Consider the following 16,962-nt stretch of genomic DNA (forward strand, 5'->3'; position numbering starts at 1 on the left):
GTTCCACAAATAGGGTCCATACCAACTAAGTATTACACAACTAGGCATCTTCATGCACTCAGAATGTTGGACCTCTTGCCTTCGGAGCCTTCTTTTCTTAGTACGGGATGATTGCCCAACTTTAAACAAACAGAAATTGGCATAACCCATTTCATAGGATGGAGGATCTTGACCATCCATGGTTAATGAGTCCTAATGATGCAAAACAATAAAACTATATATCATTCTAAAATTAATTCGAAAATCCATATGGGAGAAGAAAAAGCCTTGAAATTTGGATTCGTAATTTCGTCGAACAAATTATGGCATGTCTCGCGTTGCAGATGCTGGACGTTGCCCGCGACCATTGGAGATGCGACGAGCCTTACTCCATGTCCGGGGTGGCATCCTCTTCCTTCGTGAAGTCATCTAGGATGCACGTCCATGGCGAAGGCAGAATGGCGTCGGGGTCGGGCGCGGCCAAGGGCACAAACATTTTCACGAGTGTAGCAGATGGATCGGACAAGGCAAACGCCATATGGACGGGATCCTTCTCTGCCTTCTCCACGGCTCTGTTCTCCATCGTGTCTTCAACTTCCTCCTCCGCCTTCTCGCAGATGCGCTATCAGGCACAGTACTCCCTCTGATTGATGGTCCCCGCCTCGCTTGTGACGTTAGGGGCCTAGGTATCTGCAAAAGCATCCTCCATGGCGCAGGTGGACGATGGAGCATGCGGAAATGGCTAGGACGGAGTAGGATGTCGGTAGCGTGTAGTGGGGCAAGAGCGGAGGAGGTTGATGGCACGGACTAAGGAAAGGAAGGACGGTCGTGGGAGAGAGGGAGGTTGATTTGGTAGAATTGGTCAATTTGGAGAGATTTGAAGTGGGCCCGGGATATCAGATTCGACGCGACTGGACAACTCCAAATCCACCCCACATATGGGCTAGGAGTATGATGGTTGCTGGACAACCCAGACCGATTGGGTGAATATGTTTGTTCAGATGGTGTTCGGGTTGTTCATCCAAATGTTTAGGGGGGGAGTGGGTTTGGCTAGAGAGAGGAATCCTATTTCGCATGTAGGTCCGTGGATAGCAAACTACCGCGTACCTCCTATAGTATCGATACACATCATTGCGTCGACCCAGCTCCCTTATTTTTTTATATATTTTCTTTGATCTTACTTGTTTATTATTTTAAAATTTCAAAAAATAATATTTGAAATTCAAGAATTTTGTTTCGTACTTTATGAACATTTTTTTGATTTCATCAATATTTCATGAACAATTTTTAATGTCATGGATATCTTTTTAATTCAAAATTATATTTTTAAATTTGCGAACATATTTTGAATTCAAGAAAAAGCTTAATTCCACAAACATTTCTTGAACTCATGATTTTTTGTTGAATTTTTTAAAATTCAAATTAATGAAAATTTTCAATTGAGTGAATCTCTTTTAAACACATTTTTTTTACAAATTTGAGAACAATTTTTAGATTCCACAACTTTTTGAAATTATAAATAATTTTAGCAGGAACTGATGGAAAATCAGAAAATCTCTACTACTTAAAAAGAATGTAAGGTTTTCATTTCACCTTTCTTCCTACCACCCTTCGTCCAACCTTCTATGTATATGATAACCAATCACCCTAATTTACCTTCTGAACCAATTCTGCTTTAATTTACTTACCAAAATTCTAATCAAAATACAAGGTAATTCACGGGCAGATTCTGAAAATATTTATTTACAAAATCATATTATTATTGATAGGTAAATCACAAGTTAAGGTACTACAATATTTATATTCCGTTGCAACACACAGATATTATTCTAGTATATGAAAAAGCATTCAAAAGAAGCAAACTGTGAAACAAACAAAAAGAATGTTTTTTTTTGCATGGTAACAAAAAGAATGTTTTTTTTTCATGGTAACAAGAAGAACGTTTTTTTTCATGGTAATACGTGTCTCATTCATATCATAAAGAATAAAGTACAAGTCACGTAAAACCCGACATGAAAAAACTGAAAAGATAGCAGAACATCTCTGAGCTTAACACTAACGCCTGTCTCCTGCCTCTGGCACCACCACAGCAGCCACCGAAGAAAAAATGACGGATCACCACCTCACCCGAGCTCAACGCGGCTCCATCGCTGATATACAGCTTTGCGGACCTCCAAAGTGGCTCACCAAAAGTCAAGCCATTGCCGTTGAATGAATCAGACCGGGGCAACACCCTGGACATGCCATTGAACTCCAGATCTGGCACCCCACCACGACTACGACGCCGAAAGAGGAAATCATACCTGCCATCCACGAACCACGAACCCAGCACACGTTCCGTCTTCCAGATGTCGTCGATGCAGACCACAATCTGCATCCGCTCCTGAACTACCTCCCAAGCTCCACGACGACGCTGGAGCAAACGCGGTTGCAATAGCAGAGCCCGAGGACACAGGTCCACCACGAGGATGCCGCCGCCGCCACGCCATCCTTACTTGAACAGATTGATTTTCAAATCCATCCCTAACCACAAGACCAATGGCCTCGTCAGGGAAGGTTCTGAAGAATCTTTATTCAGCGCCGTCATCATTAACGCCGAAACGAAGACGATGAACAACCTAAAATCCTAAACTACACGGGAGTAAAAACGATCCACGCACGTGGCTCCAGCAACCCCCTCACCACCGACGACTGAGGTCACCGGCGGAGACGAGCCACCGAAGGACGGCGCTGAACGATGACCTCTCCTAGTGGCGGCTAGGGTTCCAGCCGCCAGGGAGCAGGAAGGAAACAAAAAGAATGTTTGCCAACGTATATATTGGCTGCGGAGGCGCGTATTTCCCCGCCACCCCAGGGTCGTACGCGCTAAATACGAGGGGCCCAGTTTGAGATGCTTAGTTCCTCCAAAAAAATACATTTAAGATGCTTAGCGGCAACCTTTTTCTTGTAGAAAAAGCTTTGTCAAATGTCCCCGCTATTAAGTCCCAAGCGATCCGAGACCTCCTATTTGCCGCTAGATACGGCAAATAGTCAAGCATTCGCCAGGCCGAGCTCGAACGGGCCAGCCCACGTAATGTTTTTTAAAAAAACGTGTGTTTCCCTGCTAAGCGTCTCTCTCTGATTTTTCAAACATGTTATTGTACTATAACCGGTATAAGTCTTTATTTATTCCAACCATATTTTAAAATATGATTATTTAAGTTAAAATTAAATATTTTTGGACGCCAATAACTGCCACACCTGTGGCACAACGTATGCTCGACCAGTCGTGTGGTCGTACTGAGAAGACAGCTCACACGATCCGGTGTGTGCGAACACTAAAATTGCCCACACATTTGGGCGCAGCTATGACGGCCCACACGACCCTGTGTGGCAATTGCTCACCCCCATCCCGTGAGCGCGAACGCGTGTAAACCAACTTTAGTTGTCATGTGTAATTAATTGTAGTTGCCATGTTTGCAATGTATCATTAAATATAGTTGTCATGCGTAACTAATTGGAGTTCTCATGTGTGGTCAAACCATAGCTGTCATGTATTATCAATCATAGTTGCCGTATGTGATTAACTAGTTGCCACATATGCACATCTGTAATTGTCATGTGTGGCTAAACCATAGTTGCCATGTATGGTTAGCCATAGTTGCCGTGTGTGATTAACTAGTTACCACATATGCACACCTATAGTTGCCGCCTGTCACCGTGTGAGCGTCATGTGTCTGAAGAGCAGTTTCGCCCACACGTTCAGGCGAGGAGCATCCACACGTGTGGCACTAAATGATAACACCCACACGCCGCTAGGTGCTTACGTGGCTCTCCATCCAGATGGCAACTGCTTCAAAATTTGTGCAAATGGATTGCACGACAACGAGTGCGTGTGGGCGTATTGATAAGTGCCACACGTGTGGGTGTTATCATTTGGGATATTTTTTAAAAACAAGATTGAACTTTGAAATATCTAAATATTTTATAAAACAAATCCTGTTATATTTCATTTTTTAAATTGGGGAAAAACTTCAAGACGGCTAATATTTTTGAATTTCCAAGCAATTTTTGAAAACACCAAAATTTCTCAAAATTGCTGAATTTTTTAAAAAACATTAATAATTTATTATCTCTGAACTTATTTTGGAAACAAGGTTTTTTTATTCTGTATTTTTTTAAACTCTAACATTTTTTATAATCCCGAACATTCTTTAAAAAATGCAAACACTTTTGGAAATTAAGTTTTTTTTATGATTTTGAACATTCTTTTGGAATTTGTGAATTTATCACAAATAAAAATGAAAAATAAAAAAAGGAAAAAAAAATACTGGTTAAGGAACCTGTTAGACGGTTCTCAAAACTGGAACGAGACCCATCTGTTTACCACTGGAATGGTAGCGCACTTGGTTGCTCGGTTGATTGTCTAGGACCTCCTATTGGGCGCCATCAGCACCAGGTAGCCTTTCCAGCGCCCACAGCTCCCCTTATTAATACGAGCGGAATAGAATATGTAATGCCAAAATACATGGCCACGTATTAATACGAGCGGAATAGAATATGTAACCATGGGCTGGCCCAAAATACATGGCGACGCGATGAGCACTTCCTTTCACAACTTAATATCTTCGCTCATCATCACAAGTTCACAACGACGGTAGATGGCGTTGTATTCTTATTGTCAACGTGCTCAGTGCACTTCTTTTTTGCTATTTTTATATTTTTAGAATTGTTCCAGTTTTGTTTCCAGCATCGCCGTTTTCATTTCCATATGTCATTATGTAGCCGCTATATTTGGGCCACCTTAGCTTTATCATTTTTGGCCCGTGACCGCTGATTCCACTACTACTTGGTCTCTGACTAAAGCTTCCTTGTTGGACGCAGTTGGCACTTTTTCTTAGAGAGCTCACCATGTATTAGAATGGAATAGACTATGTATAATACGAGTTCTTTTTTCCTTTTCATTTGGCTTGGCCACATATGTATAACCTTTCACTTGTGCCTTGTTGTACCATCTATATCTAAATAGGTAACCCTCATTAACTTTTTGTCAACGCACAAACATGACACCACAATGTGCAACATGCATGGGAGATGACCCACCACAGTATGCGACCATATATAGAAAACAATCACCTCAACATCCAAACATGCACGATAAATGACACACCATAACATGCAACCATGCATAGAAGAACCATCTCAACATACAAAGAGAATTCACATTCTATTAGGATATTTATATTAATAAAATTTTACAACTGTACAACAAATCAAATACGATAATGTATTTTGAGTTTATTACTCAAGTATTTATGTTCCACACAGTTAAATCTCATTAAAAATATATTGTAAAACATTCCCGCAACAATGTGCAAGATATCATCTAGTATGTAAAAGAAGGGCTCTCGTTGGTTCATGTAAAAAAAATCTAGCATTATTTATTGCCGATTGTTTGAGGCTCAACTGAATGAGTCTCTTCATAAATATTTTAGGTTAGGGTTTTTAGTGTGTGTAGAATATAATTTTATGAGAGGAATGTTTGAAAGAATAAAAAAGGTGTATATGAAATAGATCTAGCGTTCGTTATAGCGGATTGGTCAGGGAGCCTCCTAAGTTCCTGTATAAAAAGAAGGGAGCCTCCTAAGAAATTTTCTAGGGCTAGGTTTGTTGAATGTGCATATAATACGTAGGTTACATAAATAGGACCTCTTAAAAAAATTAACTTTTGTGACCTATCAAAAGACAATTTGTGGCTACAAGTAGTATTCATTCACATATTGGCGTTTTGTCTTTACTAACAAATGGCCATATTTTTTTTATGAAAATTTGCAAGCCTAGATAGATGGACTTGGCTTTTGAATTTTTCTGGTCATTTCTTTTCCAGTTTGGCGTACAAGGCCCGTTCCAAGGAATCCAACTATGTGCCCCGGCTAACGCGATATGGAAGACCTAGGCTCCTCTCTGTTGCAAAATACATGTTCATCTCGCCTGCTGGCCAGAAAGGGATTTGAACCATCGGCTGCCTTATCAGGAGAAACCTTCCACATAATGAGAAGTGTGTTCTTTGCGTTTTTGGTGTGCTATGTTGTTTCTAGTTTTATATGGAATAGGGTCCTTACTTGGGCTGGCCTCGCGGAGAAAGAAGTGCATTAAGCGCCGGTACAGGCGCTATCTGGTGGGCCGGTCCAGGAACACGCAGAGAATAAACTCCCAAAAAGGCTGCTCCAACAGGATTCGATCTCGCGCTGGTTAGTTACGACGCAGCGTGCCTAACCATTACATCTACTACAACCTAGTTATTCATTACAGCGCGAGAAATTTAACAACAACACTAACCGCACTATTTCTGGTACAAACAATTTAGAAAGACGTGATTTTTTGGAAAAGAAAAATATCTGAAATAAGTTTTGAAAAAATCACGAATTAGAAAAAAGTTCATGTATTCAAAAACTTTCACCAAATTTTATAAAAGATCACCGTGTATTACATAAAATTTCATTGTATTAAGAAAAATGTTCATTGTATATTATGAAAATTGTTCACCTTTGCATATAAAAATGTTCGTCGTGTATCATAAAAATGTTCATCGTATATTATGAAATTTTTCAACGTTTTTACTAAATGTTGAATGCGTATTCAAAAATTGTTTGACACATATATTCATATTGTTTCAAAAATATTCATCGTGTATTATTTAAAATGTTCAATGGATATAAAAAATGTTCAGGATATATATATATATATATATATATATATATATATTGTTTTTTCCTATTTTGGTTTTGGTTATTCAATGAGTATACAATTGTTCACTATGTTTCTTAATTTTGTTCAGTATATATTACACAATGTTCAATGTGTATTCGCAAATTGTTCAACGTATTTTCACAAAATGTTCAGTACGTGTCCGAAAATTCTATGTATGGTGAACAATATTCAAATACACGTAGAACATTTTTTTAAATACGATGAACTCCTTTTGAATGCATGCTGAACAAAATTTCTATAGATGATGAACATTTTTTATACACACTGAACAATTTTCAAAGTTCATCAAATTTGACAATAGTTCATCAATTTTAAAAGAAAGTTCATCGATATGAAATAAAGTTACAAAATTGAAAAAAAAATCTCGCGCTTAGCAGAAAAGAAGAAAGAAAGAAAAAGAAAAGAAAAGCAAAAAAAAAACTCTTTCCATGAAAACATGAAATAGAAAAAGGTTAAAAGCCTGTCAGTTAACATGAACTGGTTGGTTAGCCGAGTGGTTTCGCAAGCGCGCCCTTAGTCGTGAGATCCCTGGTTCGAAACATGGTTCTCGCTAGAAAGTTTTTGCGTTTTCAAAAACAGAAAAAAGAAGTGGGCCGGCCTAGTGCGGCGGGAGGGTGTGCGCCCGATTGCATCTATGCCTAAAACGGGCACTTAAGGCGCCGTTTAGGATTTGCCTCGCGGAGGTTTCACCTGCTATTGGCAGTGCTTTTGAGGGTTGGTGGGCAAATGATAGAAACGGAACCCCTCATGGAGAGCAAAAGAAACTGAACAACATTGTCATTTTGGTCGCTTGGTCTATCTAGAAAGAGCGCAACGACATAACCTTTGAAGAAAACTTTGTCCATTTGAATCACTTCGTATAGAGCTGGGGCTAAATGCCTCCACCCCCCTATTTTTATTAGGGTCCTTGTTTAGTGGTTTGTGAGATGTTTTGTGCTAGGATTTTAATTTAGAGAAAAGTATACTTTTCGTAACTCAACTCTTCCAATGAGGGATGATCCCTTCCAATGAGTTCAGGGATATCTTGATGTGTGAGATTATTGCTTTCTTTTGAAGAATGTGCTTTATGGTTGTTGTACTTGAATAAGTAGTGCATGTTTACTTACCTGATGATTATAAATCCCCTAGCTTAGTTGTGTAAATTTTTGAAGGGAGATAAAACAACTATATATGCTAGCTCATTGGAGGGTTCAACTTAAGGGCAAGCAAATAAATTAATCCTTTGCTAAAAATAATTTGGGAAACGAAGTCTCTCTGAGAAATAAGGATGCCTTGCACTTAAAGTTTTTCTTGTGCTTTCGTATGAATCAACGAGGAGAGACTGGACCCTTTTTAATAAAAAACTTTCTACGAGAAAAATCAAGGAAAGAGAAAACTGCTTGCCCGATTGAAACAACAATGAACTAGGATATGAAGTTGTTACTTGTCCTCAGTAAAATTAAATAGCAAGATGTGGATGCCTGCCTCGCGGAGGTTTCACCTGCTATTGGCAGTGCTTTTGAGGGTTGGTGGGCCAATGATAGAAACGGAACCCCTCATGGAGAGCAAAAGAAACTGAACAACATTGTCATTTTGGTCGCTTGGTCTATCTAGAAAGAGCGCAACGACATAACCTTTGAAGAAAACTTTGTCCATTTGAATCACTTCGTATAGAGCTGGGGCTAAATGCCTCCACCCCCCTATTTTTATTAGGGTCCTTGTTTAGTGGTTTGTGAGATGTTTTGTGCTAGGATTTTAATTTAGAGAAAAGTATACTTTTCGTAACTCAACTCTTCCAATGAGGGATGATCCCTTCCAATGAGTTCAGGGATATCTTGATGTGTGAGATTATTGCTTTCTTTTGAAGAATGTGCTTTATGGTTGCTGTACTTGAATAAGTAGTGCATGTTTACTTACCTGATGATTATAAATCCCCTAGCTTAGTTGTGCAAATTTTTGAAGGGAGATAAAACAACTATATATGCTAGCTCATTGGAGGGTTCAACTTAAGGGCAAGCAAATAAATTAATCCTTTGCTAAAAATAATTTGGGAAACGAAGTCTCTCTGAGAAATAAGGATGCCTTGCACTTAAAGTTTTTCTTGTGCTTTCGTATGAATCAATGAGGAGAGACTGGACCCTTTTTAATAAAAAACTTTCTACGAGAAAAATCAAGGAAAGAGAAAACTGCTTGCCCGATTGAAACAACAATGAACTAGGATATGAAGTTGTTACTTGTCCTCAGTAAAATTAAATACCAAGATGTGGATGCCTGCATGATCATCACCAGAGTAAGTATGGGATATTGTTTGCACATATAAGCTCATCAACAAATGTCCTTCTTGGGAGTAATGGAGTCATACTTTTGATATCCGTATCTTATAAACACAAGGGTGACCTCTTTTTTACAAGCCATGGTACTTGCTCGGGGACGTGCAAGACTTAAGCTTGGGGAGTTTATGAGTCCAATTTACATGATGATTTTCCTAATTATTTTGTGCCTACAAGGTGGGATTTGTGGAATTTTACCATGTTTCACACTTCTTTTTGTTGATGATCCTTGAGGTGACGTATTTTGGAACAATATTCATTTAATGGAGAAAACTTCAACAATGACAGTGCAATCATATATTAAAGGTGATAAACACGTTCCATAAAAAAATCAAGCAAGAAGGCCAAAGAAACAGTCGTCGTCACGCTTCTAGAGCGAACGACGGTGTTCCATGTGACCGCACACGCTCGCATGAGCAGTCATTTGGAGCGCGGCCACCTCTGGGGGATCGGCTATTTTCACCCCGTCAAAATGGATCATGGAGGGAATGAACAGAGACTCCGGAAACTCATCCAGAAGGCAAAACCCTAGCCTCCGGAGCCTATCTGGAGGGAGGATCGATCGGGAGAAGAAGGGGATTCCTCTCACCGTGTGAGGGATGGCATCATCATCAACATCTAGATCACCACCACCTTCATCATCATCCACATCCTTATCATCTGCAACATCAAGAACCCTAGTGGATCCTTCGGTGTATTGGTTGAATCATTCACCCATGTATTTCATTACCATCACCGTGATGATTATTGTTCTTATGTGTGAGTAGACCCCAAGTTCTTGGGGATATGGATGAACCTTGGTATGTGTAGGATCTGAAACGTTTATTATGGATATGAGAGTCTCTGTTGAATGCTTAGTTTAATAACTTCGTGAATGTTGTGAAGGGGCCCCACTCAACATTTGTGTCGTTATTGGACACAAAGTATATCACTGTCTTTGCATAGGTTTAGGATGTAGAGGTAATTCGAGGTGACAGTAAAAGCCTACTGCTCCTAACCTTTACAAGTGACCGGGGATTATTGAGAACCCTTAGTGAGGCCATGTCCACGGAGAAACCCTTAATTATCATGAGTTGTAACCCTCAGGGGGAGTGTTGGGAAACATTGCTGGGAAAACAAAAAATCTATGCACACGCAAGATCTATCCATGGAGATGCATAGCTACAAGAGGGGGAGAGCATCTACATACCCTTGTAGATCACTAAGCAGAAGCATTTATCAACGTGGTTGATGTAGTCGTACACCTTCACGATCCGTTCCGATCAAGCACCAAACATACGTCACCTCCACGTTCAACACACGTTCAGCTCGATGATGTCCTCGCCTTCTTGATCCATCAAGAGGGGCGAAGTAGTAGATGAGTTCTGGCAGCACAACGGCGTGGTGATGGTGGTGGTGAAACTATTTCCGTAGGGCTTCGCCAAGCGCAACAGATTTAGAGCACATGACAAACTAGAGGGAGAGGGGGCACCAACACACGGCTTGGTGAATCGTGTTGTGTTCTAGGGGTTAGCCCTGCCCCTCTATTTATATGTTGAGCTCTCGGGTCATTACTTGGAGAGAGGGCCTCCCAAAAGTCGGTTTGGAACGCAAGGAAGAGTCCTTCTCCGATTTCGGCACCAGACGCCACGTTCCTCGGCGTTTGGCCCACACTACAAAAAAAGACACATCCGTGACATTTTGGCCCGAACGAATTTTTTTCTTCTGTCATGCTTATTACACTTCTATGATAAAAAAATCATGACAGAAAATGAGCTTTTCGTCCTGGGCAGGCCAGAGACGCACCTGCGTGACATTCTTTGGGCCGTCCATGACAAAAAAAACATGGTAGAAGCGAGGTCGAGGAAAATTTTGGGGAGTTCCCGGTTACGATGGGTGGTCGGGGCCGAGCGATGCATGGAGGTTTTTGCGTTTATCTCGTACGCGCGTGTGTGCGAGGTGTTGGGCTCTAACTGAACCCGAGCGAGGCTTTCGTTTACTGAATCCGAGCGATTGCACTAGCTACGTTACTGAACCCGAGCGATCGGTCCCTTGGTTGTTAACTAAACCTGAGTGATTCCTTCACTACTGCTGCTAACTCAATCCGAGCGATCGATCGCTGCTGCTGCTTACTGAAGCCAATCGAACATGCCGCCTCTTGATGAACAGTGAACGTGGGGGTTGGTTGAACGAGTCGAGACGTACGTGGTTGGGGTTGGATGAACAGTTCCAGGTGGGGGGTGGATAACAGGACCCCATGGTAGTAGGGCATTGCCGCTGGATGAACAGGGCCCCGACAGGAGGTCGCCATAGCCGAGATGGTTGGGGTGGATGAACAGGACCCCGTGGAGGGCTGGTTGAACAGTAGCCGGTGGAGGGCTGGATGAATAGTAGCCTGTGGATGAACAATAGTTGGTGGAGGCCAGTGATGGGAGTAGGGTGGGGTGGTGAGGCCTGCGCGGCAGCACAGCCGGCTGTGGGAGCAATCCCGCAGGCGCTAGTTTGAGCGGATGGAGCAGGAAGAGCAGAGATTGAAGAAGCACGATGGTCGTTGAATGGACATCCAACAGTAACTGCTCTCGTGTGTTGACCAAGTTGACAAGTCCTTGCCTGCGCGTCAACCTTTTTTTAGGAAAGCATACGCGTCAACCTAGTAGGCCCACAAGCCAGCCTCAGATATGTGGAAAACAGCATACAACCCATCTGCCATTATTGCTAATAAATGTACAGCCCATTGGCTAATTCTTAATGATTTTTTTGAAGCTCATATTCTTTTTGTTACCATTACAACCCATATTCTGGCCATGGTTAAAAATTCAACCAAATTTTCATATTTTGGCGCGACCCGAACTGTTTTTAACCCTGAAATTTCGAATCACGTTCAAACTAATTTAAAAATAATAAATTTATATCAATTTAAAATCCAACACAATTTTCCTCACAAAAAACAATAAAATTTGAAATATTGAAATCTAAAAAAAAAGATATTTGAAACTAATTGCCGGTTTGCTACATTTTTAAAATTTACATCCCATTTCTTACCGCCTCCTTTTCTGGGCAAGCGAATACATCACTATCGGCTTGAAAGATTTACAGCCCAACAGCTCGCCTTGAAAGATTTGCAGCCCAGCAGGGGTGAGAAAGCAAGTAGGCCCCCGTTGGGTATTTCTTTTAAAAAAGGTAGAACTGGACTAGCCATTTTCAGAAAAAAAACACAACTAGGCTCATGATGTGATAAACATAAAATTAAATCCTAGCTAGACGGGCCACAACCCCCACACAGCCCTATTGTTACCCTGATCCATCTCTAAAACTAGTAAGTAACAACTGCTTGTTCCTAAAAAATGTAAATAACAACTGCGCGACCTGCTATGTCCCTGGTGTCAACCGCTCGTTGTGTAATTCTCTCGTTTGTTGACTATGTTGACAATGGTGTGGGCCCCATATGTCCAACCATTAGGAGAAACCATTTTTTGGGCTTGTAATAACGAGGCACTTGCTTGCGTACTGCCATGACCCTGGTGGGTCCCTACTGCCATCCTCTCCACGTACAATCATCTCCTTATTCCTCTCGGCTATATGAAGTTGACACATCATCTAGAGCCAACCTAATAGCCTGCTAGTACAATAGTTAGTCCCTTTAGTATACTATATCATTGATACATGGCCCCACCTTTTGTCTCACAAAGTATGTTGGAGCTCATGCTACAACCGGCTACAAGTTTACATCCCACTTTTCTTCTCTCTCCTTCAACTAAGCACAAATACTATATCAAAATCATTATAGCATGCTTATGTCACCTTATTGTACTTGCTCTAAAGTTACTCTCCACTGTGAGTAGTCTAAAATGTCGGGCATGCAGCGGGCAGCGCCTTCGGCTGGCGCACCAATTCAAATAAAGAAATGTGGAGCGGCGGGCTTAGCTGGCGCCGGGCGAGAAGCGCACGGGAGGGGAGGGGAGGGGTTTTTGGTGGGCCAGGAAGGTGAGAAGCCATCTTGGGATCGGTCTGGACGGGGAAATATCAGGTGCTCCCATACTCCAACTGCTAGTACAATAAGTGTGGGCTATGTAGAGGGCGTAGTAAGCAAGCTTCTCATCATTCTGCGAGTTGACAGGACATATCAAAGTAGTAGTTTTTTTAAACGTACATCAAAGTACTAGTGTAGTAGTCTCCAAAAAGGGCCGACCATGTCCATGGCTACCATCCCATCCCGTGCTCCGTTATTGAGTATGTGCATGATTCACGTGCCATTCAAGAAAAAACTGCGTACATGCCATTGAAGAAAATAAAATAAAAACAAACACGCCACCGCGTCATGGTCGAACTTTGATTCATTCATGCGTGGTTCCCGACCCTCCACTAAGTGAACAACTACTACACGCATCAAATTATCATGTGAGCTGCCTGTTCATCCAGAAATGAGCTCCACCGTGTACCCGCGTGTGTGTTAGGGAATGAGGCACATAGTATGTGCGTCCGTGCGAGCATTTCTTCTCTTCGTGCACGTACTCCTTTTTTTGCGGGTGATTCGTGCACGTACTCGGCCTACGTTGGTGACCATTGGTGAGTCTCACTTATATCTACATCTCTACATGTACATGTACATCTGCATCTACGTCTACACTACATCTACATCTACCTCTACTATAGTACAACAAGTTTTAAACATGAGACCAACAACTTTCTTGCATGCCATGACCAGCCCGTATCGCTTCTTGCTCCTCTTCTCTCTCAAAGTGCATCCGGCAGGCGATTTTACCATCGATTGAGGTAAGTTCGCTCACACTCGGTCCCACATGTTATAAATCTAAAAAGAATAGTGATATGACATAGGAAGCGCTCTGACCGGCGGACCAAACGCGACAGGCGTCCCGAGAGTGGGTCCAGTTTCTCATAACATCACTTATGCACCTCGACGGAGGAAGCACCTTGCTCAAATTTGGCACTTCTCTGCGCATTCTCTAGACATTTATTAGCCCAGATACTCCCTCCGTTTTTATTTACTCAGCATATTAGATTTGACTGAAGTCAAACTTTATAAACTTTGACCTAGTTTATAGGAAAATATATGAACATTTACAATAACATATTTATATGACGGGAAAGTGTATTCAATAATGAATCTAATGGTATCCATTTGTTATTGTATATGTTAATATTTTTTTTATAAAAACTTTGTCAAAGTTTATAAAGTTTGACTTTGACCAAAGCTATATGCAGAGTAAATAAATATGGAGGGAGTACATCAAAACCCCAGCTACAGCTACATGGGTGTGATGAGAAGGACATGGATTGCCGTTCGATCGCGGTGCATCCTACGGTGCACATGTGCAATCCGTGTGCCTGGGGTTCTGGCCAATCACAACGCAACCCCGGTTTGGTGAGCGCACTCAGTTTCCAGAGGCGATGGAAGTGAAGCGCGTGCGATAGTAAATGACCAACATTGCAGGGGAATTCAAATTTCCTGCGTCATTTGTCCTTGAGCTCTAAAAACCACCGTACTATAGGTTGTCCTTCCTCTTTCACAAAATGTCGCCCGCTTCTCTTCTCCCCCCTTTCTGGTTTACAATCCTATGAATCAAACAACGCACATAGGAAAAATTCCTAAGGATTAGAATCCTCCAAAATTCCTTTGAGAATCCTTTGAATAAAAAAAGCCCTTATACAGGGCTCAATTAACAGATCTCACCAACCATTAGCATCGTGTACTTATGGTTGCTTCGTCCGAGCAACTTACTCTTGGAATATTGTAGTACGAGCGCATTCAGAGAAGAGTGAAATGATGGTTGCTTCACCCGAGCAACTTTTATTAGTACTGTGGGAAAGGTGGGGCTCTGTGATTTGACCGCTCGTTAGTTATTATTACCACGGTGCAATGAGCGGGGTGAATCTCGCTAGTGGTTGTGCACTTAATATTGGTGCATGGCACGTGGACCCGGATTCTCGTTGTCCCACATGTGGGCTAAAGGAAGTTTGAATGATTTGTGGCATTGCTATCAAGCTTCTGGGATATGTTTAGACGTACACATAATTTTCCAGCATAATGAAATTGTGTTGTAATGCTATGAAGCTTTCAACTTTGGTTTCATGTGTCCTCTTGCCTCCAAAGTTGTCTTGTTACAACATTCCATCAAATCCAAAGGAAACTAACATGCATGATAATGCATCTCAATGATTCGCAGATCGGCGTCAATATTTACATCACAACTGAATACGAAGTTGTGAGAATGTGTACAAATAAAGAAAAATAAAAAAATTGAAAGATGATGTCTGTAGGCATGGTTCCATTTCCTGGCGTTCATTTGTTGGTAACTAGTTTCACGCAACTCTGTGGAACTGAACAAAACATGTTAGCCAGGAAAGGATTCTATGGTGGACATGGATCATCCGATCATTTTGTGCAGGTCCACTAAAATCGAGCTAAGAACAAGCGTGATTACATTAATAGTAGCACCAATAGTAGTTGGTGAAACATACACACACAAGTAGAAGTCGGTCACCTTTGCAATCTCTCATAAAACTAACCACTTGTTGGAGAAGATTAGGCTTAGAGTTGGATGACTAGGATAGCAAAACCAATCTCCCTTTGTGCAGTCACACTGAAATGTAGAGACATTGTCCGTGTGACATTTTAGTAGAACTGCACAAGACACTCTTAAGAAAAAAGTGATCTGTGCAGTTCACGAAAAGGTTGCAATACCAACGAGGTGAAATGGATAGCCCTGTTTGCAAAAAAGAGGTAGAAAGGAAACAATTACTGGCCAATAACAGTTGATGACACATACGCTGACAAAAAAAGAAGCACATTCCTTGTCCTAAGGGAAGATAGCAGGATGGTTGTTTATGTAAAACGGTGCAAGGACGAGATTGCAACATGGAAAGTACGTTGGCCGAGCTACGTTTTGGGCAAAGAACTAGGGAACATCCACATGCAGGATTTTCCACATGCAGCAACATGGGAAGATGGGCAGTGGAGCAAGGCCAGAGGAAGCTGTACCCGAGGGTCGTCGGGATGTAACTAGGAGGGCGTCGGCGGCCGGGATCTGCCCATACTATGGCAGCGAGCAAGTGGTGAAGGCCCTGCCACGCTGGAGCTTTCTTAGAGAGAATGGCGGGTACCACAGATTGGGATGTGCTGCCTCGACCCCGTCGAATGGAGAAACGATGCACATCCTCCCTTTTCGCTGGCGGACGGGATGCGGACGGATCAGTGACCAATGGTGAGAGAGAGAGAGGCCACCGCCGCCTTGTGTGAGATAGTGTGACGAGAGACAAACCCCAGCAGGCAGGCTCCATTGTATATACTAGAGCAGATTTCTTTTTTCTCAATGACAATCGTTTTATATTCTGTACGTGCCATTGAGGAATATAACTTTATTTAGTACTAACGCATCAAGTCAAACTTTGTTCGTGTATGCGTGGTACACGACCCTCCTTCAAGTAAACAACCGCTACACGCGTCAAATTATCACGTGGGCTGCCATTTCATATGGAAATGAGCTCCACCATGTACCCACGCGGGTGTGGCCGGAACGAGACGTGAGTACGTGTGTCGTGCATGCACCTCTTCTTTATGTGCAAGTACATACGTGGGTGGGTGTGAGAGAGATGGTTTGTGCGAAATAGAGGCGATGTGTCGATGTTATCTCAAACAAAAAATGTAACATATGCAATGTGTGTGAAATAGAGTCATGGATAAATCATATATAGAGGTAGCGATCCACGAGAAGAGAGTGGAGGGATCATCGGCGTGAGTTATCGATAGAATCGAAAATAGGGATAAAGTGTGTGGGTGCGCGACCGACAAAGAGTGCCATTGAATTTGTGTTCACCCACGTCAAAGATAGATGGCGGCTGGCCTACTGGAATGTGAGAGGGCAGAGGTGCAGTTTGTCTTTGTGGCATGGATACATACCTATGACGTATGACTATCGGTGTGTGT

Source organism: Triticum dicoccoides, chromosome 4B (genome assembly GCF_002162155.2).
Source record: "Triticum dicoccoides isolate Atlit2015 ecotype Zavitan chromosome 4B, WEW_v2.0, whole genome shotgun sequence".
Classification (NCBI taxonomy): domain Eukaryota; kingdom Viridiplantae; phylum Streptophyta; class Magnoliopsida; order Poales; family Poaceae; genus Triticum; species Triticum dicoccoides.